Below are 25,530 nucleotides of genomic sequence, written 5' to 3'. Positions count from 1 at the left end.
CATAGTCGGTATGACAAGACTAAAGGAATATTTACCTTGGTGTACGTTCAAACAGAGATGAGAAAATTGCGATAAATAATTGTTTGTTTGTTTGTTAGTATGTATATGAATGTTATGTGTATAAACTGTGTTGAGTTGTAGTTACTCAGTAGTGTCTCAGTGAAACAACCGACGGGGGAAGCCTTGCGGTGACAACAAAAGCAGTGTTTTACTGATCAGTCAAGTTGCTCCAGTGTACTCCATACAAACTGGTTGGTTACTGAAGGGATAGAAAATGGGGAATACTTGTTTTAAAGCAAACAAGGAATTAGATGGGAAAAATACATGTTTTAACGGGACCCAGACAATATTAAATACTCAGACAGATGGGAGAAGAAGTGTAGTTTTGTAGGAAATCACAAAATTATTACATAAAATTAGTGAAATCAATTGAAGAATGCCTTTCTGAAGAGCTGTTTACCACAGATGAGCAGCTTTGCGACCAAGCACATTGTAGATCGCTTTACTGCCAAAATTATCTAATTTAATGGATTGGTTTAGACATGCATAACAGCATTTTAAGAACAAAGAGAGAAACAAAAAGGGACAACGCTTCATGGTGGAAGGTGATGTATAAATAACTGTGTATATGATGAAGGAGAGACCATTTGAGCACCACAGCCATTTCGCAGCACAGGGACAGCAGTCCAAGTTAAAGGATCTCCCACGTGGTATCACCTGTCACACTGTGTCAAGGCATCAAAAGAAGAAAAAATCACCAAACTCAAGGACAAAGAGACGAAGACTCCGGTGAACGAAGAGAGAGGACTGACAAACCAGAAATACAAAAGGATGCTCGATATCAAGATCCAAAAGAAGAGGCTAACAATGCCACAAACACTTACGATGCTGGGAATGATGCCAGCAATGAACAGAGAAGAAGATTCAGTGTCATCAATCTGCAACACGTGCCTCTAATGAGGGGGTGAATATAGAATCCTCAACGATTACAACGTCTCTGGGAACTGTGACAACAACAAGGTTTAAACCATTTTGATATATATTGTAACCTATTGGCAAAGGAATAGTGCTGAAAATGAGGTCAATCTAATCCACCACTGTCCTTGGTCTTCTGTAGGGTTTTTAAACTAAGGGTTTGTTTTTCCACAGAAATTTGGAGATGCATGAATCTAGTGACTTAAACCAAGTAGCAGATGGTTTTATGGGGATCATTGAGAACAAATAGTTAACTTTTGGTAGTATCATCATTTTAATGGTTGTAACTCTCCCCATAAGTGATATAGGTAAGGACTTCCAACGAGAGAGCTCGTCCTCTATTCTCTTTAATAATTGCACATAATTTAGCTTTGTTAGCTCTGAGAGCCTGGAGGAAATGTTTATGCCTAAATATCTAATATTTCCTGACTGTAAAGTGATCGCAGGTATATTCTGGACCCTACAGTTAATGGGCAGAACTGTGGTCTTAGACCAGTTGATAGAGTAGTCACAAAGTGCAGAGAATTTATTTATGAGTGTGATCGTGTGAGTGAGAGACATCTGTGAGTTCTGAAGGAAAAGTAATACATCATCAGCATAAAGACTGATTTTATGCTCAATATTTTGGGGTTGGATGCCTTTAATATTTCTATCTTGTCTGATAGCAGCTGCTAAAGGTTTGATGAAAATAGCAAAAAGTGAGGGAGAAAGTTGGTAACCCTGTCTTGTACCTCTCTGCAGACTGAAGCTTGGAGAAGTTTGATCATTTGTCCTGACACTTGCATTTGGGGAGCTATATAATATCCTTATCCAGTTGACACAAAGTGTGACACAAACCCGAATTTGTTTAATGTTGCGAATAAAAATTTCCAGTTCACTCCATCAAATGTTTTTTCTGCATCTAGAGAGTCGATTGTGGTTTCCAAGTTGTTGATGGTAGAATAGTCTATGAGAAAAAGCGGGTGAGAAAAGGTGCGAATGTCCAACCATACATGATCAAAAGCAGGAGTTGATGTGTTCGGCTACAAGAAGGTTTGAATGCCCGACCATAGTTTGTAAAAAGCGGGTAAGAAAAGGTTCAAATGCCCGAACATACACCATCAAAAGAGGGAGCGGAGGTGTTCCACTGTAAGAAGGTGTGAATGTCTGACCGTAGTTGGTAAAAACGGGGAAGAAAAGGTTAAAATATCCGACTGTACACAATCAATAGCGGGAGCGGAGTTTTTCGGCTAAAAGAAGGTATGAAAGTCCGACCATGGTTTGTAAAAAGCGGGTAAGAAAAGGTTTGAATGTCCGAATATACACCATCAAAAGCGGAAGCGGAGGTGTTCGGCTGCAAGAAGGTGTGAACGTCCGACCAAAGTTTGTAAAACGCAGTTAAGAAAAGGTTCGAATATCCAACCAAACATAATCAAAAGCGGGAGCAAGGGTGTTCGACTGCAAGTAGGTGTGAATGTCAGATCATAATTTGCAAAAAGCTGATGGGAAAGGGTGTGAATGACCGACAATAATTGCTGAAAAATGTGTTAGAAAAGGTAAGAATGCCGGACCATTCATCATCAAAAGCGGGAGCAGAGCTGTTCAACTGCAAGTAGGTGTGAATGTCAGATCATAATTTGCAAAAAGCTGATGAGAAAGGGTGAGAATGCCTGACTATATACCATCAAATGCGGGAGCGGAGTTGTTCGGCTGTGAGTAGGTGTGAATCTCCGACCATAATTGCTGAAAAATGTGTTATAAAAGGTAAGAATGCCGGTCCATACATCATCAAAAGCGAGAGAATGGTGGTGTTCGGCTGCAAGTAGGTGTGAATGTCCGACTAAAGTTCAAATATATTAACAAAAGCGGGAGGAGAGGTCTTCGGATGAGAGTGGTTGAGAATTTCCAACCATAATCTATACAATGCGGGGGAAAAAAAAGTGTGATAGAACACTAAAAGGTGGAGCGGAAGTGTTCGGCTGCAAGAAGGTGTGAATGTCCGACTATATTTGGTGAAAAGCAGGTGAAGCAAGATCTGAATGCCCAACCTTACATAATCAAAAGCGAGATCAGAGGTCTTTGGCTGCAAGAAGGCCATAGTTTGCCAAAAGCGGGTAAGGTGCGAATGACCGACTAAATATCAACAAAAATGGGGGCGGAGGTCTTCGGATGCAAGTGGGTGTGAATATCCCACCATACAAGTATGGTGGAGAGGAAGCTGTGAATGGCCGACAATAGTAAAAAGCGTGTGAGAAAAGGTGCAAATGTCCAACCATACATGATTAAAACAGGGAGCGGAGGTGTTTGGCTGCGACAAGGTGTGAATATCCACCCATAATTAATGAAAAGCGGGCAACAAGTAGGTTCGAATGCCCAACCATACATCATCAAAAGCAGGAGTGGATGTGTTCGGCTACATAAGGTTTGAATGTCCGACCATAGTTTGTAAACAGCGGGTAAGAAAAGGTTCGAATGCCCAAACATATACCATTAAATGAGGGAGCGGAGGTGTTCCGCTGTAAAAAGGTGTGAATGTCCACCAATAATTCCTGAAAAATGGTTAAAAAAAAGGTGGGAATGCCCAACCATACATCATCAAAAGCAGGAGTGGATGTGTTCGGCTACAAGAAGGTTTGAACGTCCAACCAAAGTTTTTAAAAAGCAGTTAAGAAAAGGTTCGAATATCCAAGCAAACATAATCAAAAGCGGGAGCAGAGCTGTTCGACTGCAAGTAGGTGTGAATGTAAGATCATAATTTGCAAAGAGCTGATGAGAAAGGGTGAGAATGCCCGAATATACACAATCAAATGCGGGAGCGGAGTTGTTCGGCTGTGAGTAGGTGTGAATCTCCGACCATGATTGCTGAAAAATGTGTTATAAAAGGTAAGAATGCCGGTCCATACATCATCAAAAGCGAGAGAGGTGGTGTTCGGCTGCAAGTAGGTCTGAATGTCCAGCCATAATTACTCACAAACGGGTAAGAAAAGGTAGTATTGCCAGACCATACATGATTAAAACAGGGAAGCGGAGGTGGTTCAGCTGCAAGAAGATGTGAATGTCCGACTAAAGTTCAAATATATTAACAAAAGCGGGAGGAGAGGTCTTCGGATGAGAGTGGTTGAGAATTTCCAACCATAATCTATGAAATGCGGTTAAAAAAAAGGTGTGATAGAACACTAAAAGGTGGAGCGGAAGTGTTCGGCTGCAAGAAGGTGTGAATGTCCGACTATATTTGGTGAAAAGCAGGTGAAGCAAGGTCTGAATGCCCACCTTACATCATCAAAAGCGAGATCAGAGGTGTTTGGCTGCAAGAAGGCCATAGTTTGCCATAAGCGGGTAAGGTGCGAATGACCGACTAAATATCAACAAAAGTGGGGGCGGAGGACTTCGGATGCAAGTGGGTGTGAATATCTCACCATACAAGTATGGTGGAGAGGAAGCTGTTATTGGCCGACCATAGTTTGCAAAAAGCGGGTGAGAAAAGGTGCAAATGTCCAACCATACATGATCAAAACAGGTAGCGGAGGTTTTTGGTTGCGACAAGGTGTGAATGTCCACCCATAATTAATGAAACGCGGGCAACAAGTAGGTTCTAATGCCCAACCATACATCATCAAAAGCAGGAGTGGATGTGTTCCGCTACAAGAAGGTTTGAATGTCCGACCATAGTTTGTAAAAAACGGGTAAGAAAAGGTTCGAATGCCCGAACATACACCATCAAAAGAGGGAGCGGAGGTGTTCCGCTGTAAGACGGTGTGAATGTCCGACCAGAGTTGGTAAAAAGCTGGTAAGAAAAGGTTAAAATACCCGACTGTTGACAATCAATAGAAGGGGGGGAATTGTTCGGCTGCAAGAAGATGTGAAAGTCCAACCATGGTTTGTAAAAAGCGGGTAAGAAAACGTTTGAATGCCCGAATATATACCATCAAAAGCGAAAGCGAAGGTGTTCGGCTGCAAGAAGGTGTGAACGTCCGACCAAAGTTTCTAAAAAGCAGTTAAGAAAGGGTTCGAATATCCAACCAAACATAATCAACAGCGGCAGCAGAGCTGTTCGACTGCAAGTAGGTGTGAATGTCCAGCCATAATTACTCATAAACGGGTAAGAAAAGGTAGTATTGCCAGACCATACATGATCAAAACAGGGAGCGGAGGTGGTTCAGCTGCAAGAAGATGTGAATGTCCAACTAAAGTTCAAATATATTAACAAAAGCGGGAGGAGAGGTCTTCGGATGAGTGGTTGAGAATTTCCAACCATAATCTATGAAATGCGGTGAAAAAAAAGGTGTGATAGAACACTAAAAGGTGGAGCGGAAATGTTCGGCTGCAAGAAGGTGTGAATGTCCAACTATATTTGGTGAAAAGCAGGTGAAGCAAGGTCTGAATGCCCAACCTTACATCATCAAAAGCGAGATCAGAGGTGTTTGGCTGCAAGAAGGTCATAGTTTGCCATAAGCGGGTAAGGTGCGAATGACCGACTAAATATAAACAAAAGTGGGGCCGGAGGTCTTCGGATTTAAGTGGGTGTGAATATCCCACCATACAAGTATGGTGGAGAGGAAGCTGTGAATGGTCGACCATAGTTTGTAAAAAGCGGATGAGAAAAGGTGCAAATGTCCAACCATACATGATCAAAACAGGGAGCGGAGGTGTTTGGCTGCGACAAGGTGTGAATGTCCACCCATAATTAATGAAAAGCGGGCAACAAGTAGGTTTTAATGCCCAACCATACATCATCAAAAGCAGGAGTGGATGTGTTCGGCTACAAGAAGGTTTGAATATCCGACCATAGTTTGTAAAAAGCGGGTAAGAAAAGGTTCGAATGCCCGAACATACACTATCAAAAGATGGAGCGGAGGTGTTCGGCTCTAAGACGGTGTGATTTTCTGACCATAGTTGGTAAAAAGCGGGTAAGAAAAGGTTAAAATACCCGACTGTACACAATCAATAGCGGGAGCGGAGTTGTTCGGCTACTAAAAGGTGTGAAAGTCCGACCATGGTTTGTAAAAAGCGGATAAGAAAAGGTGCGAATGCCCGACAATGTATGATCAAAAGAGGGAGCAGAGGTGTTCAGCTGCAAGAAGGTCTGAATGTCCATCGATAATTGCTAGAAAACATGAAAGAAAATTTTCGAATATCAAACCGCACATGATCATAAGCGGGAGAGGAGGTGTTCAGCTGTAAGAAGGTGTGAATGTCCACCCATAATTACTGAAAAATGGGTAACACAAGGTGCCAATGCCCGAACATACACCATCAAAAGAGGGAGCGGAGGTGATCCGCTGTAAGAAGGTGTGAATGTCCGACCATAGTTGGTAAAAAGCGGGTAAGAAAAGATTAAAATACCCGACTGTACACAATCAAAAGAGGGAGCGGAGTTGTTCAGCTAAGACAATGTGTGAAAGTCCGACCATGGTTTGTAAAAAGCGGGTAAGAAAAGGTTCGTATGTCCGAATATACACCATCAAAAGCAGGAGTGTATGTTTTTGGCTACAAGAAGGTGTGAATGTCCGACCAAAGTTTCTAAAAAGCAGTTAAGAAAAGGTCCGAATATCCAACCAAACATAATCAAAAGCGGGAGCAGAGCTGTTCGACTGCAAGTAGGTGTGAATGTCAGATCATAATTTGCAAAAAGCTGATGAGAAAGGGTGAGAATGCCCGACTATACACCATCAAATGCGGGAGCGGAGTTGTTCGGCTGTGAGTAGGTGTGAATCTCCGACCATGATTGTTGAAAAATGTGTTATAAAAGGAAAGAATGCCGGTCCATACATCATCAAAAGCAAGAGAGGTGGTGTTCGGCTGCAAGTAGGTCTGAATGTCCAGCCATAATTACTCACAAACGGGTAAGAAAAGGTAGTATTTCCAGACCATACATGATCAAAACAGGGAGCGGAGGTGGTTCAGCTGCAAGAAGATGTGAATGTCCGACTAAAGTTCAAATATATTAACAAAAGCGGGAGGAGAGGTCTTCGGATGAGAGTGGTTGAGAATTTCCATTCATAATCTATGAAATGCGGTGAAAAAAAAGGTGTGATAGAACACTAAAAGGTGGAGCGGAAATGTTCGGCTGCAAGAAGGTGTGAATGTCCAACAATATTTGGTGAAAAGCAGGTGAAGCAAGGTCTGAATGCCCAACCTTACATCATCAAAAGCGAGATCAGAGGTGTTTGGCTGCAAGAAGGTCATAGTTTGCCATAAGCGGGTAAGGTGCGAATGACCGACTAAATATAAACAAAAGTGGGGCCGGAGGTCTTCGGATTTAAGTGGGTGTGAATATCCCACCATACAAGTATGGTGGAGAGGAAGCTGTGAATGGCCGACCATAGTTTGTAAAAAGCGGATGAGAAAAGGTGCAAATGTCCAAACATACATGTTCAAAACAGGGAGCGGAGGTGTTTGGCTGCGACAAGGTGTGAATGTCCACCCATAATTAATGAAAAGCGGGCAACAAGTAGGTTCGAATGCCCAACCATACATCATCAAAAGCATTAGTGGATGTGTTCGGCTACAAGAAGGTTTGAATATCCGACCATAGTTTGTAAAAAGCGGGTAAGAAAAGGTTCGAATGCCCGAACATACACTATCAAAAGAGGGAGCGGAGGTGTTCGGCTCTAAGACGATGTGATTTTCCGACCATAGTTGGTAAAAAGCGGGTAAGAAAAGGTTAAAATACCCGACTGTACACAATCAATAGAAGGGGGGGAATTGTTCGGCTACTAAAAGGTGTGAAAGTCCGACCATGGTTTGTAAAAAGCGGGTAAGAAAACGTTTGAATGCCCAAATATATACCATCAAAAGCGGAAGCGGAGGTGTTCGGCTGCAAGAAGGTGTGAACGTCCGACCAAAGTTTGTAAAAAGCAGTTAATAAAAGGTTCGAATATCCAACCAAACATAATCAAAAGCGGGAGCAGAGCTGTTAGACTGCAAGTAGGTGTGAATGTCCAGCCATAATTACTCACAAACGGGTAAGAAAAGTTAATATTGCCAGACCATAGATAATCAAAACAGGGAGCGGAGATGGTTCTGAAAGAAAGCCTTTCAGAGATGTTCGGCTGGTATTTATCAATGTCTAGAAAGATTTAAACAAAAAAACAACGTTGTTCTTTGCAGTAGAAGAAAGAGCAACACTGAAGAATCAGGAATCCGAGAATAAGCTTCTTTTCATACGTTCTGCATGATTTGAGATTTTATGTATAAAATTAATTCCTTCACTCAAACCAAGTGAAAACTGCTTTGTCCTTCATATTTATCAATGTCTAGATCGACTTCAACAAAGAAAAACATTGTATTTTGCAGTATAGTAAATTGCAACACTGAAGGACGAGGAATCCGAGAATAAGCTTCTTTTCATACGTTCTGCATGATTTGGGATTTTATGTATAAAATGAATTCCTTCACTCAAACTAGGTTAAAATTGCTTTGTCCTTCATATTTATCAATGTCTAGATCGACTTCAACAAAGAAAAACATTGTATTTTGCAGTAGACGAAAGTGCAACACTGAAGGACGAGGAATCCGAGAATAAGCTTCTTTTCATACGTTCTGCACGATTTGGGATTTTATGTATAAAATGAATTCCTTCACTCAAACCAAGTGGAAACTGCTTTGTCCTTCATATTTATCAATGTCTAGATCGATTTCAACAAAGAAAAACGTTGAGGACATTCACACCTACTTGCAGTCGAACAGCTCTGCTCCCGCTTTTGATTATGTTTGGTTGGATATTCGAACCTTTTCTTAACTGCTTTTTACAAACTTTGGTCGGACATTCACATCTTCTTGCAGCCGAACACCTCCGCTTCCGCTTTTGATGGTATATATTCGGGCATTCAAACGTTTTCTTACCCGCTTTTTACAAACCATCGTCGGACTTTCACACCTTCTTGTAGCCGAACACCTCCGCTCCCTCTTTTGATGGTGTATGTTCGGGCATTCGAACCTTTTCTTACCCGTTTTTTGCAAACTATGGTCGGCCATTCACAGCTTCCTCTCCACCATACTTGTATGGTGGGATATTCACACCCACTTTTTTTCACCGCATTTCATAGATTATGGTTGGAAATTCTCAACCACTCTCATCCGTAGACCTCTCCTCCCGCTTTTGTTAATATATTTGAACTTTAGTTGGACATTCACATCTTCTTGCAGCTGAACCACCTCCGCTTCCCTTTTTTAATCATGTATGGTCTGGCAATACTACCTTTTCTTACCCGTTTGTGAGTAATTATGGCTGGACACTTACTTGCAGCCGAACACCACCTCTCTCGCTTTTGATGATGGATGGACCGGCATTCTTACCTTTTCTAACACATTTTTCAACAATTATGGTCGGAGATTCACACCTTCTCACAGCCGAACAACTCCGCTCCCGCATTTGATGGTGTATAGTCAGGAATTCTCGCCTTTTCTCATCAGCTTTTTGCAATTTATGATCTGACATTCACACCTACTTGCAGTCGAACAGCTCTGCTCCCGCTTTTGATTATGTTTGGTTGGATATTCGAACCTTTTCTTAACTGCTTTTTACAACCTTTGGTCGGACGTTCACACCTTCTTGCAGCCGAACACCTCCGCTTCCGCTTTTGATGGTGTATATTCGGGCATACGAACCTTTTCTTACCCGCTTTTTACAAACCATGGTTGGACTTTCACACCTTCTCTTAGCTGAACAACTCCGCTCCCTCTTTTAATTGTGTACAGTCGGGTATTTTAACCTTTTCTTACCCGCTTTTTACCAACTATGGTCGGACATTCACACCTTCTTACAGCGGAACACCTCCGCTGCCTCTTTTGATGGTGTATGTTCGGGCATTGGCACCTTTTCTTACCCGCTTTTTACAAACTATGCTCGGACATTCAAACCTTCTTGCAGCTGAACACCTCCACTCCTGCTTATGATCACGTGCGGTTTGATTTTCGAAAAATTTCTTTAATTTTCTCTAGCAATTATTGAAGGACATTCAGACCTTCTTGCAGCTGAACACCTCCACTCCCTCTTTTGATCATACATTGTCGGGCATTCGCACCTTATCTTACCCGCTTTTTACAAACTTTAGTCGAACATTCACACCTTTTTGCAGCTGAACCACCTCCGCTCCCTGTTTTGATCATGTATGGTCTGGCAATACTACCTTTTCTTACCCATTTGTGAGTAATTATGGCTGGACATTCCCACCTACTTGCAGCCGAACACCACCTCTCCCGCTTTTGATGATGTATGGACCGGCATTCTTACCTTTTATAATACATTTTTCAGCAATTATGGTCGGAGATTCACACCTACTCACAGCCGAACAACTCCGCTCCCGCATTTGATGATGTATAGTCGGGCATTCTCACCCTTTTTCATCAGCTTTTTGCAAATTATGATCTGACATTCACACCTACTTACTGTCGAACAGCTCTGCTCCCGCTTATGATTATGTTTGGATGGATATTCAAACCTTTTCTTAACTGCTTTTTAGAAACTTTGGTCGGGCGTTCACACCTTCTTGCAGCCGAACACCTCCGCTTCCGCATTTCATGGTGTATAGTCGGGCATTCTCACCCTTTCTCATCAGCTTTTTACAAATTATGGTCGTACATTCACACCTACTTGCAGCCGAATACTTCCGCTCCACCTTTTAGTGATGTATGGTTGGCATTTGCACCTTTTCTTACCTTCTTTTTATACTGATTGCTGAAGATTAAGTTGTTCTTTCTCAAACTACAAAATTTTTTTAATTGTTCAAACTCGATTTGAAGTGGATAAATAAGGAGGACAAACGGTTTTAAGTCAGGCTGATAGAAGGAATTAATTTTATAGCAAAATCTGTATTTCGTCATATGTCGAGAGATGCTTATTGCTGAAGAAGTTTTTTCTCATTCTACAAAGTACAACGTTGTATCAGTTAAGTCTGGCCTGGGTAAAACACTGATGGTTATTTCTGACATGCAATCATGAGGCTTTCCATCTGTGGGGTAGGTAGCAGTGTGGATGGATTAAGTGTAGCACATCTCTCGACAACAAGGTGTGGCTGTGAAAGAAGAACAGTTATGTAGGAGAGATGTTTGGTAAAGATATTTTGTTAAGTAACCATATCACAGCCACTGTATGAGGTACCTTAAGTGTTAATGGGTGAAATAACACCATAAAGACTCAGTTTAATATCTGATATGTCCTCTATACGAGGACTACATATTAAATGGATTTTTAGCAATAGGAGTTGAAAAAGGAGCTTGCTCCGTTCACTCCAAGCATCGACCCGGTACTGCAGTGCCACTGGGAACGGTGCGCTCTTCTCTGCTCTTGTGCAAAAGCAAACAGCGGTGCAGGATGGAAGTTTCAGGGAGCCCAAGATGAAACTTTCTTTTAATCTGCTGAGAAAAGAGAGTGAATGCGAAGTGGACTTTAAAGCTCACCATGGGGAACGTGGCTATGCCAACTAGCCTGATGCCCTGCTCCCGCAGTGATGGATAATCGTACTCTGGTTTCTCTTCATAACGTACAAGTCTTTCGCCTTTTACTAAACACTTCCGTGGAGAGCAGCACTAATGAGTTGTTTCTAATTTTGGCAGGCTTTACCTTTGCGGGTGAAGCCCTTTCTGTCTGTGAAAAAGAAATCTTGTTACTGTGCAGAGTGACTTCTCTGAGTAGAGTTGCCTTACTTGTTTCGACTGTGCCGATGTTGCTTGAATGGTGCTCGAGTGCAAAGTTATGCCATTTAAGGGCTGAAGAGTGCTCAGTGCAGCGGGTGGGCGGAGGTGCAAAGTGACACTCTGGCCACCTATGGCCATAAAAAGAACACCGCTACAAGTGCGCATTTTGCCAGGAAGGGCCCTCGGACGTGAACCAGTGGACAGTTATTGCTTCTCTGCCTTCTGCTATTGCTTGGACCTTTTTTTCGTGTGACTCCGGCTCCTTCGTCCGAGTGAGCACAGAGGCGATGCTTCTTTGTGGCTGCGTCCTTGGCCTGCAGCCTCTTGGGCTGTTGCTACTGCCATCTGGATCACAGCCACGGGGGGAATCTGCTTGTGCCTTCTTACCAGCAAGTTTCTTGAGGTCCATATGGCGTCTTTGATGGCGGCCAAGGTGAGCCACCTTTTGACAAATTCCTCTTTCCTGAGGTTCTGATTTTGACTCACCCCATAAAGCACCAGTTGTGCTGACAGGACCTCTCTTGCTGGTAAGTACGGGAAATTTAAGGAGTCGGCGCGCCACAACCTGGACGGGGGCAGGTGGCCGTCGCCGACATACCCCTGGAGTGCATGACTTGACTGGGAGAATCTCGTGAGCCACCATCCATGACAAATCCCAAAGTCTGTTCAGAAGAGCTGAAAGGTTCACACTGCGCCAAACTGTTGAGGGCTCGCCAAGAGTGAGCCCACGCACTGGACTCACTGGGGCCTGCTCCTGCACAACAGAGAGCAAAGATCGATGGCACGTTAAAACTTGTACATCTTCTTGTTCTAAATTAAAATGGTTTAAAAATGTCTTTATAAAAGCATAACTTTTTGTTAGATTAAAAGACACAGGTACTTTCAGGTCTGATGGTAAAAGTCGTAATCTTCTCATGTAGGCCCCCATCCATAATCTTGCCATTGCAGCTGCCGCTGGGTTTTTGGATGGGTTAATTGCACACTTTAATTGGACAGAGGTAAAGAGACTTCCTAAAAACAAATACAGATCTGGTACTGCTTTCCCTCCCTTCACTTTTGGCTTCTTCAGTACTTCCCTCCTCAACCTTTCCCATTTGGAGTTCCATAAAAAATAAAAGATGGATCGTTCCAGGTCTAAAATAATTTCTTTTTAGAATAGGTAAATGAATAAAGTTTTGTCTAGCAGGTCAAATATGTGCAAAATACAATCAACAGGGCAATCTAAGACCAAAACGAAGATAATTCCCTAAGCCAGTGTATCTTTTTCAACATATTTGTTTGGATTTCATTATTTCATTATTGTGTAGATTTCATTGAACTAAATTAATGTTAAGGGAAACGATTCTGCTCAGTGACAACAGAGGTTTTTACCAAATGGACTGAAATATTTCCATGTGCACAAGCCGATGCACTCTCAGTAGCAAAAGCACGGGTAAAATAAATCATTTCTAGATTTGAAATTCCTGAAAAGATCTTCAGTGATAATTTGACACACTGTGTAAACAACGTCATCTCACTGATGGCAAAGAACTTAAAATAGACCTTAGAAACGACTGTGCATATCATCCACAATCAGCAGGTTTCGTGGAGAGACACAATGGAATAATTAAGTCAAGACTGAAAAAAATCATGGAAGAAATGGGAAATATTGGGTTTACTGTTTACCATCCTAAAAATGCATCCTCCAACTAGCACAAGATGAACTCCATTTGAGAAAAGGTATGGAAGACCATTTGTACTCCCACAGTCAAAACACAGTCATCAACTGACATGATGAAGAAAAAAAGAAAAAGAGAAGAAACCTTAGCAGTATACAAATATTAACAAGTAGAGAGATCTCTTCTGTTTAGTCTGTTCCAGGTGAACCGGTGAAGGAATCTCTGAAGACAGTAAAACCCGGGGACTGGATCATCATCAAAGTGATAAAGAAAAAGAACTGGTCCAGCCCAATGGGGGGAAGGTCCATTTCAGGTACTACTTACATCACCCACAGCAGCTGAAGGACTTCTTGGATTCACTTATCACATTGTACCACGACCTTCAGAAGTAGGGAAAGATTATTTACCCACCACTGTTTTCTGAGGCAAAAGTCTGACTACAAAGGGGAATTCTCTCAACAGGAGGGGGTTCATCTCAACCTCAGTGAAGAAAACAACGGCTAACATGAGAACATAGGGTGTGACTAAAATAACCATACAGAGTACCACCACTGTCCCCTTGACATAGAAAGTGCCACACTAGTAATAACATTTATTTAAACTTGGAGATAAATGGAGAAAATAATCTCATATACAATAGCTGAGACAAAAAAAAACAAAAAACTTTTGAAGACACGATTAAAACAACATTTAGAACATACAATAAGCTTAAAAGGAGTGACAAAGCTGCGACTGCGAAGGCATAGAAGTCTAATTAAAAACAGGAGCAGTAGGACAGACTTTTCTGAAATCTGAGTAAGCTCTGGGAATCAAATTTAGATAATGATCAGACTTGGCCTTTCTTATTTCTGCTGTACCTTTATTTCTAAGCTTCCTAAAAGCAAGGCAATGACCCGGGTCCCTCATATGCCCAGCTAGCATCCAAGGTTTATTTATTTTTTAAGTAAAGAAGACAGTTCTGACGAAAGCCAGGGACTAGACCTGTTCTAAGTTCTATACTTTTTAAAAGGGCCGTGTTTATCAACTATGGAATTAGAAGATTTACAAAAATGGTCAAGTGCTAGATCTTCATCTGGGATTTTAACAGTGTCATGAGTATAACTATTCAACAGATCAGTTAAAAAAAAATCCTGCTCATGGAGATGTTTCAGGATCTGGATACCAAGCGTGGACCTAATGTTTTCATTTTTGCAATTCTGATACAGGCTATTGAGCAGTGATAACTAACACCAAGTTCAGATACTGCGGATTTTCTACCTTTGATTTGTTAAGATTGAGCCAATCAGGGACAACCTTGAAGGATCTCTTAAGATTGGTTTTGTAGGATCAGTAATTACCTGAGAAAAGTTGATATTGGTACACACCTTTTTTAAATGATCAGAGGCAGAGTTCAACTTGTTTAAGTTAAAATTGCCACACAGAGATTGGGTTTAGGCCACATGCACACAGAATGACATCAACAAATATAAGAAATATTAAACATTTACACATAGATTTTTGAATACATGTAGAGGAATGATACTTTGAAATGTGCTCATTGCGGAGTTATGATCAGTTGAGTAATGAACTATTCTGGGAAAGAGGTTCTATTCCCAGCATCATGATGGACACTCCTGATATAGAAGGTTTCGCTAACGCATTGAAATTGTTGTACTATTTTCATATGCATGTGCAATGAAGAATTGCTTGCTGCTGATAAATGCAAAGAAGAACAGCTTACACATAGATGCTCACATATAGGCTGCTGAATGCAATGAAGACCTGCTTATCCAGTAAAGTTCAATGTCAATGTGTAATATTCAATTAGGATTTGCAAAACAGTGAAGTTAAACAATGAATGGGTCCATAGTCGGTATGACAAGACTAAAGGAATATTTACCTGGGTGTACGTTCAAACAGAGATGAGAAAATTGCGATAAATAATTGTTTGTTTGTTTGTTAGTATGTATATGAATGTTATGTGTATAAACTGTGTTGAGTTGTAGTTACTCAGTAGTGTCTCAGTGAAACAACCGACGGGGGAAGCCTTGCGGTGACAACAAAAGCAGTGTTTTACTGATCAGTCAAGTTGCTCCAGTGTACTCCATACAAACCGGTTGGTTACTGAAGGGATAGAAAATGGGGAATACTTGTTTTAAAGCAAACAAGGAATTAGATGGGAAAAATACATGTTTTAACGGGACCCAGACAATATTAAATACTCAGACAGATGGGAGAAGAAGTGTAGTTTTGTAGGAAATCACAAAATTATTACATAAAATTAGTGAAATCAATTGAAGAATGCCTTTCTGAAGAGCTGTTTACCACAGATGAGCAGCTTTGCGACCAAGCACATTGTAGATCGCTTTACTGCCAAAATGATCTAATTTAATGGATTGGTTTAGACATGCATAACAGCATTTTAAGAACAAAGAGAGAAACAAAAAGGGACAACGCTTCATGGTGGAAGGTGATGTATAAATAACTGTGTATATGATGAAGGAGAGACCATTTGAGCACCACAGCCATTTCGCAGCACAGGTACAGCAGTCCAAGTTAAAGGATCTCCCACGTGGTATCACCTGTCACACTGTGTCAAGGCATCAAAAGAAGAAAAAATCACCAAACTCAAGGACAAAGAGACGAAGACTCCGGTGAACGAAGAGAGAGGACTGACAAACCAGAAATACAAAAGGATGCTCGATATCAAGATCCAAAAGAAGAGGCTAACAATGCCACGAACACTTACGATGCTGGGAATGATGCCAGCAATGAACAGAGAAGAAGATTCAGTGTCATCAATCTGCAACACGTGCCTCTAATGAGGGGGTGAATATAGAATCCTCAACGATTACAACGTCTCTGGGAACTGTGACAACAACAAGGTTTAAACCATTTTGATATATATTGTAACCTATTGGCAAAGGAATAGTGCTGAAAATGAGGTCAATCTAATCCACCACTGTCCTTGGTCTTCTGTAGGGTTTTTAAACTAAGGGTTTGTTTTTCCACAGAAATTTGGAGATGCATGAATCTAGTGACTTAAACCAAGTAGCAGATGGTTTTATGGGGATCATTGAGAACAAATAGTTAACTTTTGGTAGTATCATCATTTTAATGGTTGTAACTCTCCCCATAAGTGATATAGGTAAGGACTTCCAACGAGAGAGCTCGTCCTCTATTCTCTTTAATAATTGCACATAATTTAGCTTTGTTAGCTCTGAGAGCCTGGAGGAAATGTTTATGCCTAAATATCTAATATTTCCTGACTGTAAAGTGATTGCAGGTATATTCTGGACCCTACAGTTAATGGGCAGAACTGTGGTCTTAGACCAGTTGATAGAGTAGTCACAAAGTGCAGAGAATTTATTTATGAGTGTGATCGTGTGAGTGAGAGACGTCTGTGAGTTCTGAAGGAAAAGTAATACATCATCAGCATAAAGACTTATTTTATGCTCAATATTTTGGGGTTGGATGCCTTTAATATTTCTATCTTGTCTTATAGCAGCTGCTAAAGGTTTGATGAAAATAGCAAAAAATGAGGGAGAAAAAGTTGGTAACCCTGTCTTGTACCTCTCTGCAGACTGAAGCTTGGAGAAGTTTGATCATTTGTCCTGACACTTGCATTTGGGGAGCTATATAATATCCTTATCCAGTTGATGAAGTGTGACACAAACCCGAATTTGTTTAATGTTGCGAATAAAAATTTCCAGTTCACTCCATCAAATGCTTTTTCTGCATCTAGAGAGTCGATTATGGTTTCCAAGTTGTTGATGGTAGAATAGTCTATGAGAAAAAGCGGGTGAGAAAAGGTGCGAATGTCCAACCATACATGATCAAAAGCAGGAGTTGATGTGTTCGGCTACAAGAAGGTTTGAATGCCCGACCATAGTTTGTAAAAAGCGGGTAAGAAAAGGTTCGAATGCCTGAACATACACCATCAAAAGAGGGAGTGGAGGTGTTCCGCTGTAAGGTGTGAATGTCTGACCGTAGTTGGTAAAAAGCGGGTAAGAAAAGGTTAAAATATCCGACTGTACACAATCAATAGCGGGAGCGGAGTTTTTCGGCTAAAAGAAGGTGTGAAAGTCCGACCATGGTTTGTAAAAAGCGGGTAAGAAAAGGTTTGAATGCCCGAATATACACCATCAAAAGCGGAAGCGGAGGTGTTCGGCTGCAAGAAGGTGTGAACGTCCGACCAAAGTTTGTAAAACGCAGTTAAGAAAAGGTTCGAATATCCAACCAAACATAATCAAAAGCGGGAGCAAGGGTGTTCGACTGCAAGTAGGTGTGAATGTCAGATCATAATTTGCAAAAAGCTGATGGGAAAGGGTGTGAATGACCGACAATAAATGCTGAAAAATGTGTTAGAAAAGGTAAGAATGCCGGACCATTCATCATCAAAAGCGTGAGAAGAGGTGTTCGGCTGCAAGAAGCTGTGAATGTCCAGCCAAAATTACTCACAAACGGGTAAGAAAAGGTAGCATTGCCAGACCATAAATGATCAAAACAGGGAGCGGAGTTGTTCGGCTACTAAAAGGTGTGAAAGTCCGACCATGGTTTCTAAAAAGCGGGTAAGACAAGGTGTGAATGCCCGACAATGTATGATCAAAAGAGGGAACGGAGGTGTTCAGCTGCAAGAAGGTCTGAATGTCCATCGATAATTGCTAGAAAACATGAAAGAAAATTTTCGAATATCAAACCGCACATGATCATAAGTGGGAGAGGAGGTGTTCAGCTGAAAGAAGGTGTGAATGTCCACCCATAATTACTGAAAAATTGGTAAGACAAGGTGCCAATGCCCGAACATACACCATTAAAAGAGGGAGCGGAGGTGTTCCGCTGTAAGAAGGTGTGAATGTCCGACCATAGTTGGTAAAAAGCGGGTAAGAAAAGGTTAAAATACCCGACTGTACACAATCAAAAGAGGGAGCGGAGTTGTTCAGCTAAGAGAGGGTGTGAAAGTCCGACCATGGTTTGTAAAAAGCGGGTAAGAAAAGGTTTGTATGCCCGAATATACACCATCAAAAGCGGAAGCGGAGGTGTTCGGCTGCAAGAAGGTCTGAATGTCCATCGATAATTGCTAGAAAACATGAAAGAAAATTTTCGAATATCAAACCGCACATGATCATAAGTGGGAGAGGAGGTGTTCAGCTGAAAGAAGGTGTGAACGTCCAGCCATAATTATTCACAAATGGGTAACAAAAAGTAGTATTGCCAGACCATACATGATCAAAACAGGGAGCGGAGGTGGTTCAGCTTCAAAATGGTGTGAATGTTCGACTAAACGTTTGTAAAAAGCGGGTATGACAAGGTGCGAATGCCCGACAATGTATGATCAAAAGAGGGAGTGGAGGTGTTCAGCTGCAAGAAGGTCTGAATGTCCATCAATAATTGCTAGAGAACATGAAAGAAAATTTTCGAAAATCAAACCGCACATGATCATAAGTGGGAGAGGAGGTGTTCAGCTGCAAGAAGGTGTGAATGTCCACCCATAATTCCTGAAAAATGGGTAAAAAAAAAGTGCGAATGCCCAACCATACATCATCAAAAGCAGGAGTGGATGTGTTCGGCTACAAGAAGGTGTGAACGTCCAACCAAAGTTTGTAAAAAGCAGTTAAGAAAAGGTGAGAATATCCAACCAAACATAATCAAAAGCGGGAGCAGAGCTGTTCAACTGCAAGTAGGTGTGAATGTCAGATCATAATTTGCAAAAAGCTGATGAGAAAGGGTGAGAATGCCCGACTATACACCATCAAATGCGGGAGCGGAGTTGTTCCGCTGTGAGTAGGTGTGAATCTCCGACCATAATTGCTGAAAAATGTGTTAGAAAAGGTAAGAATGCCGGTCCATACATCATCAAAAGCGAGAGAGGTGGTGTTCGGCTGCAAGTAGGTGTGAATGTCCGACTAAAGTTCAAATATATTAACAAAAGCGGGAGGAGAGGTCTTCGGATGAGAGTGGTTGAGAATTTCCATCCATAATCTATAAAATGCGGGGGGAAAAAAAGTGTGATAGAACACTAAAAGGTGGAGCGGAAGTGTTCGGCTGCAAGAAGGTGTGAATGTCCGACTATATTTGGTGAAAAGCAGGTGAAGCAAGATCTGAATGCCCAACCTTACATCATCAAAAGCGAGATCAGAGGTGTTTGGCTGCAAGAAGGCCATAGTTTGCCAAAAGCGGGTAAGGTGCGAATGACCAACTAAATATCAACAAAAGTGGGGGCGGAGGTCTTCGGATGCAAGTGGGTGTGAATATCCTACCATACAAGTATGCTGGAGAGGAAGCTGTGAATGGCCGACAATAGTAAAAAGCGTGTGAGAAAAGGTGCAAATGTCAAACCATACATGATCAAAACAGGGAGCGGAGGTGTTTGGCTGCGACAAGGTGTGAATGTCCACCCATAATTAATGAAAAGCGGGCAACAAGTAGGTTCGAATGCCCAACCATACATCATCAAAAGCAGGAGTGGATGTGTTCGGCTACAAGAAGGTATGAATGTCCGAGCATAGTTTGTAAAAAACGGTTAAGAAAAGGTTCGAATGCCCGAACATACACCATCAAAAGAGGGAGCGGAGGTGTTCCCCTGTAATGTCCGAATGTGTGAATGTCCGACCATAGTTGGTAAAAAGCGGGTAAGAAAAGGTTAAAATACCCGACTGTACACAATCAATAGAGGGAGCGGAGTTGTTCGGCTACTAAAAGGTGTGAAAGTCCCAAAATTTGTAAAAAGCGGGTAAGAAAAGGTGCGAATGCCCGACAATGTATGATCAAAAGAGGGAGCGGAGGTGTTCAGCTGCAACAAGGTCTGAATGTCCATCGATAATTGCTAGAAAACATGAAAGAAAATTTTCGAATATCAAACCGCACATGATCATAAGCGGGAGAGGAGGTTTTCAGCTGCAAGAAGGTGTGAATGTCCACCCATAATTACTGAAAAATGGGTAACACAAGGTGCCAATGTCCGAACATACACAGTCAAAAGAGGGAGCGGAGTTGTTCAGCTAAGAGAATGTGTGAAAGTCCGACCATGGTTTGTAAAAAGCGGGTAAGAAAACTTTTGAATGCCCGAATATATACCATCAAAAGCGGAAGTGGAGGTTTCGGCTGCAAGAAGGTGTGAACGTCCGACCAAAGTTTGTAAAAAGCAGTTAAGAAAAGGTTCGAATATCCAACCAAACATAATCAAAAGCGGGAGCAGAGCTGTTAGACTGCAAGTAGGTGTGAATGTCCAGCCATAATTACTCACAAACGGGTAAGAAAAGTTAGTATTGCCAGACCATAGATAATCAAAACAGGGAGCGGAGATGGTTCAGCTGCAAGGTGTGAATGTCTGACTATAGTTTGTAAAAAGCGGGTAAGAAAAGGTAAGAAAGCCTTTCAGAGATGTTCGGCTGGTATTTATCAATGTCTAGATAGATTTCAACAAAAAACAACGTTGTATTTTGCAGTAAAAGAAAGAGCAACACTAATGGTTCAGAAATCTGAGAAAAAGCTTTTCGTGAGTTCTGCATGATTTGCGATTTTACTTATAAAATGCATTCCTTCACTCAAACTATGTTAAAATTGTTTTGTCCTTCATATTTACCATGTCTAGAAAGATTTAAACAAAAAAAACAACGTTGTTCTTTGCAGTAGAAAAAAAGAGCAACACTGAAGAATCAGGAATCCGAGAATAAGCTTATTTTCATATGTTCTGCATGATTTGAGATTTTATGTATAAAATTAATTCCTTCACTCAAACCAAGTGAAAACTGCTTTGTCCTTCATATTTATCAATGTCTAGATCGACTTCAACAAAGAAAAACATTGTATTTTGCAGTAGAAGAAAGTGCAACACTGAAGGACGAGGAATCCGAGAATAAGCTTCTTTTCATACGTTCTGCATGATTTGGGATTTTATGTATAAAATTAATTCCTTCACTCAAACTATGTTAAAACTGCTTTGTCCTTCATGTTGATCAATGTTTAGAAAGATTTAAACAAAAAAACAACACTGGACTTTGCGGTAAAAGAAAGAGCAAATCTAAAGTTTCAGGAATCCGAGAATAAGCTTACTTTCATGACTTCTGCACGATTTTGGATTTTATCTATAAAATGAATTCCTTCACTCAAACCAAGTGGAAACTGCTTTGTCCTTCATATTTATCAATGTCTAGATCGACTTCAACAAAGAACAACATTGGATTTTGCAGTATAGGAAAGTGCAACACTGGAGGATCAGGAATCCGAGAATAAGCTTCTTTTCATATGTTCTGCATGATTTGGGATTTTATGAATAAAATGAATTCCTTCACTCAATCCAAGTTAAAACTGCTTTGTCCTTCATATTTATCAATGTCTAGATCGACTTCAACAAAAAAAAACATTGTATTTTGCAGTAGAAGAAAGTGCAACACTGAAGGACGAGGAATCCGAGAATAAACTTCTTTTCATACGTTCTACATGATTTGGGATTTTATGTATAAAATGAATTCCTTCACTCAAACCAAGTGGAAACTGCTTTGTCCTTCATATTTATCAATGTCTAGATCGATTTCAACAAAGAAAAACGTTGAGGACATTCACACCTACTTGCAGTCGAACAGCTCTGCTCCCGCTTTTGATTATATTTGGTTGGATATTCGAACCTTTTCTTAACTGCTTTTTCCAAACTTTGGTCGGACATTCACACTTTCTTACAGCGGAACACCTCCGCTCCCTCTTTTGATGGTGTATGTTCGGGCATTCGAACCTTTTCTTACCCGTTTTTTGCAAACTATGGTCGGCCATTCACAGCTTCCTCTCCACCATACTTGTATGGTGGGATATTCACACCCACTTTTTTTCACCGCATTTCATAGATTATGGTTGGAAATTCTCAACCACTCTCATCCGTAGACCTCTCCTCCCGCTTTTGTTAATATATTTGAACTTTAGTTGGACATTCACACCTTCTTGCAGCTGAACCACCTCCGCTTCCCTGTTTTGATCATGTATGGTCTGGCAATACTACCTTTTCTCACCCGTTTGTGAGTAATTATGGCTGGACATTCACACCTACTTGCAGCCGAACACCACCTCTCTCGCTTTTGATGATGGATGGACCGGCATTCTTACGTTTTCTAACACATTTTTCAACAATTATGGTCGGAGATTCACACCTTCTCACAGCCGAACAACTCCGCTCCCGCATTTGATGGTATATAGTCAGAAATTCTCACCTTTTCTCATCAGCTTTTTGCAATTTACGATCTGACATTCACACCTACTTGCAGTCGAACATCTCTGCTCCCGCTTTTGATTATGTTTGGTTGGATATTCGAACCTTTTCTTAACTGCTTTTTACAACCTTTGGTCGGACGTTCACACCTTCTTGCAGCCGAACACCTCCGCTCCCTCTTTTAATTGTGTACAGTCGGGTATTTTAACCTTTTCTTACCCGCTTTTTACCAACTATGGTCGGACATTCACACCTTCTTACAGCGGAACACCTCCGCTCCCTCTTTTGATGGTGTATGTTCGGGCATTGGCACCTTTTCTTACCCGCTTTTTACAAACTATGCTCGGACATTCAAACCTTCTTGCAGCTGAACACCTCCACTCCCGCTTATGATCATGTGCGGTTTGATTTTCGAAAAATTTCTTTAATTTTCTCTAGCAATTATTGAAGGACATTCAGACCTTCTTGCAGCTGAACACCTCCACTCCTTCTTTTGATCATACATTGTCGGGCATTCGCACCTTATCTTACCCGCTTTTTACAAACTTTAGTCGAACATTCACACCTTTTTGCAGCTGAACCACCTCCGCTCCCTGTTTTGATCATGTATGGTCTGGCAATACTACCTTTTCTTACCCATTTGTGAGTAATTATGGCTGGACATTCCCACCTACTTGCAGCCGAACACCACCTCTCCCGCTTTTGATGATGTATCGACCGGCATTCTTACCTTTTATAATACATTTTTCAGCAATTATGGTCGGAGATTCACACCTACTCACAGCCGAACAACTCCGCTCCCGCATTTGATGATGTATAGTCGGGCATTCTCACCCTTTCTCATCAGCTTTTTGCAAATTATGATCTGACATTCACACCTACTTGCAGTTGAACAGCTCTGCTCCCGCTTTTGATTATGTTTGGATGGATATTCAAACCTTTTCTTAACTTCTTTTTAGAAACTTTGGTCGGGCGTTCACACCTTCTTGCAGCCGAACACCTCCGCTTCCGCATTTCATGGTGTATAGTCGGGCATTCTCACCCTTTCTCATCAGCTTTTTACAAATTATGGTCGGACATTCACACCTACTTGCAGCCGAATACTTCCGCTCCACCTTTTAGTGATGTATGGTTGGCATTTGCACCTTTTCTTACCTTCTTTTTATACTGATTGCTGAAGATTAAGTTGTTCTTTCTAAAACTACAAAAATGTTTTAATTGTTCAATCTCGATTTGAAGTGGATAAATAAGGAGGACAAACGGTTTTAAGTCAGGCTGATAGAAGGAATTAATTTTAAAGCAAAATCTGTATTTCGTCATATGTCGAGAGATGCTTATTGCTGAAGAAGTTTTTTCTCATTCTACAAAGTAAAACGTTGTATCAGTTAAGTCTGGCCTGGGTAAAACACTGATGGGTATTTCTGACATGCAATCATGAGGCTTTCCATCTGTGGGGTAGGTAGCAGTGTGGATGGATTAAGTGTAGCACATCTCTCGACAACAAGGTGTGGCTGTGAAAGAAGAACAGTTATGTAGGAGAGATGTCTGGTAAAGATATTTTGTTAAGTAACCATATCACAGCCACTGTATGAGGTACCTTAAGTGTTAATGGGTGAAATAACACCATAAAGACTCAGTTTAATATCTGATATGTCCTCTATACGAGGACTACATATTAAATGGATTTTTAGCAATAGGAGTTGAAAAAGGAGCTTGCTCCGTTCACTCCAAGCATCGACCCGGTACTGCAGTGCCACTGGGAACGGTGCGCTCTTCTCTGCTCTTGTGCAAAAGCAAACAGCGGTGCAGGATGGAAGTTTCAGGGAGCCCAAGATGAAACTTTCTTTTAATCTGCTGAGAAAAGAGAGTGAATGCGAAGTGGACTTTAACACGACTCTGGGAGCGAGCCGATTGCGGGCTAACCGGGAGAATTGCTTGAAAGAAACGCGACACCGAATGAGCGGTCAGAACAAAGCCTCAATACGGTGTTCCCGTGGTGTTTGTGGCTGCCTTGTCTTTTGCACAGAGTAAAAGACAAGGCAGCCATCGAATAGGGCCCGATTGTTCCTACTTGGTCAGCCGAGGAGCAAGGGGGGGGAGCAAGCGTCTCAACCAAGCAAAGCTCACCATGGGGAACGTGGCTATGCCAACTAGCCTGATGCCCTGCTCCCGCAGTGATGGATAATCGTACTCTGGTTTCTCTTCATAACGTACAAGTCTTTCGCCTTTTACTAAACACTTCCGTGGAGAGCAGCACTAATGAGTTGTTTCTAATTTTGGCAGGCTTTACCTTTGCGGGTGAAGCCCTTTCTGTCTGTGAAAAAGAAATCTTGGTACTGTGCAGAGTGACTTCTCTGAGTAGAGTTGCCTTACTTGTTGCGACTGTGCCGATGTTGCTTGAATGGTGCTCGCTGGAGCGTGCGGGAGTGCAAAGTTATGCCATTTAAGGGCTGAAGAGTGCTCAGTGCAGCGGGTGGGCGAAGGTGCAAAGTGACACTCTGGCCACCTATGGCCATAAAAAGAACACCGCTACAAGTGCGCATTGTGCCAGGAAGGGCCCTCGGACGTGAACCAGTGGACAGTTATTCCTTCTCTGCCTTCTGCTATTGCTTGGACCTTTTTTTCGTGTGACTCCGGCTCCTTCGTCCGAGTGAGCACAGAGGCGATGCTTCTTTGTGGCTGCGTCCTTGGCCTGCAGCCTCTTGGGCTGTTGCTACTGCCATCTGGATCACAGCCACGGGGGGAATCTGCTTGTGCCTTCTTACCAGCAAGTTTCTTGAGGTCCATATGGCGTCTTTGATGGCGGCCAGGGTGAGCCACCTTTTGACAAATTCCTCTTTCCTGAGGTTCTGATTTTGACTCACCCCATAAAGCACCAGTTGTGCTGACAGGACCTCTCTTGCTGGTAAGTACGGGAAATTTAAGGAGTCGGCTGTTGCCCACAAGTCCACAGCAGCACTGCACTCCCAGAAGAAATGCCTCACCGTCTCAGGCGCGCCACAACCTGGACGGGGGCAGGTGGCCGTCGCCGACATACCCCTGGAGTGCATGACCTGACTGGGAGAATCTCGTGAGCCACCATCCATGACAAATCCCAAAGTC

At 41.8% G+C, this 25,530-nt stretch overlaps 4 non-coding genes across 4 annotated transcripts; all 4 read left to right on the top strand.

The window, feature by feature from the left end:
* Positions 1-11,052: 11,052 nt before the first annotated feature.
* Positions 11,053-11,235, top strand: LOC140302526 (U2 spliceosomal RNA). Its single transcript, XR_011914989.1, has one exon. It is a non-coding gene; the product is annotated as a U2 spliceosomal RNA (small nuclear RNA).
* Positions 11,236-11,415: 180 nt separating this feature from the next.
* On the top strand, positions 11,416-11,528 carry LOC140302620 (U5 spliceosomal RNA). The gene has a single exon (XR_011915073.1). It is a non-coding gene; the product is annotated as a U5 spliceosomal RNA (small nuclear RNA).
* A 12,493-nt stretch (positions 11,529-24,021) lies between these two features.
* LOC140302525 (U2 spliceosomal RNA) lies at positions 24,022-24,204 on the top strand. The gene has a single exon (XR_011914988.1). It is a non-coding gene; the product is annotated as a U2 spliceosomal RNA (small nuclear RNA).
* A 411-nt stretch (positions 24,205-24,615) lies between these two features.
* On the top strand, positions 24,616-24,728 carry LOC140302618 (U5 spliceosomal RNA). Its single transcript, XR_011915072.1, has one exon. It is a non-coding gene; the product is annotated as a U5 spliceosomal RNA (small nuclear RNA).
* The last annotated feature ends 802 nt before the right edge of the window (positions 24,729-25,530 follow it).

The sequence above is a fragment of the Leuresthes tenuis genome, unplaced genomic scaffold, assembly GCF_036924035.1.
Source record: "Leuresthes tenuis unplaced genomic scaffold, fLeuTen1.0.hap1 SCAF_2, whole genome shotgun sequence".
Taxonomy (NCBI): domain Eukaryota; kingdom Metazoa; phylum Chordata; class Actinopteri; order Atheriniformes; family Atherinopsidae; genus Leuresthes; species Leuresthes tenuis.
This window is presented reverse-complemented; position numbering and strand designations above follow the sequence as displayed.